We start from the raw sequence: 3315 nt of genomic DNA, 5'->3' as shown, positions 1-3315 counted from the left end.
GCAAAACAACCAACTCTATAATGCCGATAGCGAAGAAGATAAAGAGAGTGAAGGAGGCGACTGTATGGACCTCTTCCTGAAGCAACACACGTGGCATCTAGGAGGTCATATTTAATGTATTAATTGAACAATATGTGGACTGCTTTAGAAACTGACAGCACATTGAATTTTGATCAAAGCATTTTAAAATAATTATTGAATAAGAATAAAAATATTTAACGAATCTCCCTTCCCCTTGAACATATATCCCCCCACCTCTCTCTCTCTCTCTCTTTCTCACGACATCAAGCACTTGCAAAAAGAATGGAAACTCAAATTCACATTTCTCTGTTTCAAAAATCTCTTATAAAGCAAAAACACAAAAGGAGTCAAAATGATTTCGCCAATCCCTTAGTGTGAACACATGATGAACTTCTATGACATTCATCATTCATGAAACTCGGATTTCAGAAAGCCCAGATCCAAACCAAAAAAACATAAACCTAAACCATCATTATTTCGTCCCTTCATCAACGATAAACCAACAATATTATTGAGAAAACAACATACAATCAGATCGGAAATCCCAAATTTGAAACATAATCCCAATAAGGAAACAACCTTATCCATAATCAATTAGTTAAAATAAGCAGCTATGCATAATACATTTAATAAACAAAAAAAGCCAAGAAAAGCAACTAGAAGAAATTCGGTTAAAGCTTCTGATTTTGACACGGCGATGAAATCTCAGGTACACTGCTCGCTTCCTCTCCTTCCTTATTTATGTGATTTCTTTGATTCCTTCTTCTATGGGGTTATGACTTCGTAACTTGCTTGAATGTAGCTCAAACAATTCAGAGTTCTAGTGAGAAACTCTGAATGTTCTGGGTTCGAAACTTTGGTTGTTAAGGAAATTTTTTAATAGAGTAACATTACCAAAAATTTCATCGTCTTTCAATGATTGGATGTGTCTCTTTTATAGAGTTGAATATGAGGTCTTCAGATCACGTATGGACCATGAGCTGGCGAAAATGCAACAAATCATTTCGTTAGAAAAGAATCTTCCTTAGATTTGGTGTGGTCCCAAAATGATGGTGGTAAGCATGATTTTTTTTTGTAGTGGAATCTTTCAAAAACGTGTGATCCTTTTGCTGAATCCCTCACTGAATCGTTACTGCCGCAAAACATGTACATGTTGTGGTAGAAAATTGATTTTTTTACTGTCATGTAAAAAATAACTTTAACTGATGTATGACCTGAAATATTGCTTAATTCAAAACACTTCCCGGTGTTCTTCTTGTTTTCAACTGATATGAGAACTTTAGAAAACATTTTGATTTGGATTATGATATTTTATTTTTTTGCTGTTTGACACTCATGTGGTGATGCTTAATAATTTCCATGACATTAGGTCTCGTGATAACCTTTCCATTTGTGTTTTTTTCAAGTTGTATAACAACTACTGACTCGTGGTTTCGTAGGCTGCAACATGCTATTAGATGGTGACTTGCACATTTAGAGGGAGCTTAAAATGGCATGGAAAAAAAATGCAGGAAAATGGCCTTAAGCAAGTACCATGGCCAAACAACATACAACATCAAACTTTGAGGCTTTCCTTGTAATGCAATTATGTCCTTAGATCATAAACCATAAATTATATGGTCCATAGATTATAGGATTTATTAAAGTAGTTTGTATGCTTATGCTTTGGTTAGGTTTTAAGTGTTGTTATGGAAGTATATAATGGCAATGTTGGGAAAATTATTTGGTTTGGAATATTATGGTATTGAAATAAACATGTAATTGATTAACTTATGTTTGTAATGCAATGGTGTCCCATACGACTCATATTAGTTCTAATTTGGCTCTAGAGGGGAAACTGAGATCATAAGAATATTGAAGGAGAACATAGATATATTTGCATGGAAGCCGGTTGACATTCCCATAATCGATCCAAACATAGATTGTGACCACCTGGCGCTGGACCTAACAATCAAGCTGGTGTCTCAGAGAAAGCGGAAGGATGGCGAGGAGAAGAGAAGAGCAATAGAAGATGAAGTCAGAAATCTTGAGAAGGTCGGTTTCATTCAGGAAATCAAATACCCGACATGGTTGGCTAATATATTCATGGTTAAAAAGAAATTGGGACAGTGGCGAATGTGCGTGGACTTCACTGACTTAAATAAGGCATGTCCCCAAGATCCTTATCCACTTCCTCACATTGATTGACTCATTGATAGGGCTTTTGGTTTCTGTCTTCTCAAATTCATATATGCTTACTCGGGTTATAATCAAATACAAATGAATCTGTTGGATGCTACCAAAACGGAATTCATGACGAACACATGTAATTATTATTATGAGGTGATGCCTTTCGGACTCAAAAATGCAGGGGATACTTACCAAAGACTGATGGATATGGTATTCGCTTCAGAGATAGGGCGGAACCTGGAGGTATATGTGAACGATATGGAGATCAAAACCCCAAAAAACCAGACACACGGAACAAAATATGAGATTATCACTGATGTTAAAGATCATAGCAGGATCCAGATACAAAATAGAAAGGGAAAGCATACAACATTCTTAAATAAACATTACAAAATGCATCCCCAAAACAAGATTATTCTTCATTCTTGTCCTTATCAACGACTTCGGGGTTGGTTTCGTCAGCATAGTCTTCCTTGGTCAGATCATTAGCGGGAGAAGGCTCGGTTTCTTCCATGTCCGCAAGGCGGTCATCTACCACAACTTTGAAAAAGTCCATCTCGGACAAATCAAGCCCGGGGTGGAGGCACAAGACTTAAGCCTTTTCCCTATCATAAGCATCATCACTTACATCAAGAACGTCGATTTGAGCTTTCTACAAGGCTTTCCGTAGTTGGTCATTTGATTCCCAAGTTGATTTCATCTCCTTTAGTTGCTTGGTGATAATGGACTGCAATGCTTGATTCTCAGCCTCCGATTTTTTCCTCTTTGTCTTCTCCTCTAGCAATTATTTCTCCAAGTCAAATATTTTATTCTCATGCATCTTCTGTTGTTCCTTCATCTGATTGATCTCTTGATTGAGTTTGATCTTATTCTGCTCATAATCTTCCCCAAATTCAAACGGGCCTCGGGTCAGGACATCACATCTCATCAGATAGGAAATGATGTTTTGGGTCAGTTTTTTCCGACCTACTGTCTTCAACTTGTTCATGTCTATTGTGGCATTCAGATGGTCGTAGAGGAATTTCAATCCGTCAAAGTAGTTACCCCAGTATTTAAACTCCTTGGATGGTTTGATTTGGTCACTTCTATCGGCCTTATGCATCAAAGAGGGAATTTCCCAATCGG

At 37.0% G+C, this 3315-nt stretch overlaps 1 long non-coding RNA gene across 1 annotated transcript; it reads left to right on the top strand.

The window, feature by feature from the left end:
- The first annotated feature begins 209 nt into the window (after nucleotides 1-209).
- On the top strand, nucleotides 210-1839 carry LOC127092674 (uncharacterized). The gene is made up of 3 exons (XR_007792256.1): nucleotides 210-730; nucleotides 962-1076; nucleotides 1461-1839. It is a non-coding gene; the product is annotated as an uncharacterized LOC127092674 (long non-coding RNA).
- Nucleotides 1840-3315: the final 1476 nt, after the last annotated feature.

Source organism: Lathyrus oleraceus, chromosome 6, assembly GCF_024323335.1.
Source record: "Lathyrus oleraceus cultivar Zhongwan6 chromosome 6, CAAS_Psat_ZW6_1.0, whole genome shotgun sequence".
In the NCBI taxonomy this organism is placed as follows: Eukaryota; Viridiplantae; Streptophyta; class Magnoliopsida; order Fabales; family Fabaceae; genus Lathyrus; species Lathyrus oleraceus.
This window is presented reverse-complemented; position numbering and strand designations above follow the sequence as displayed.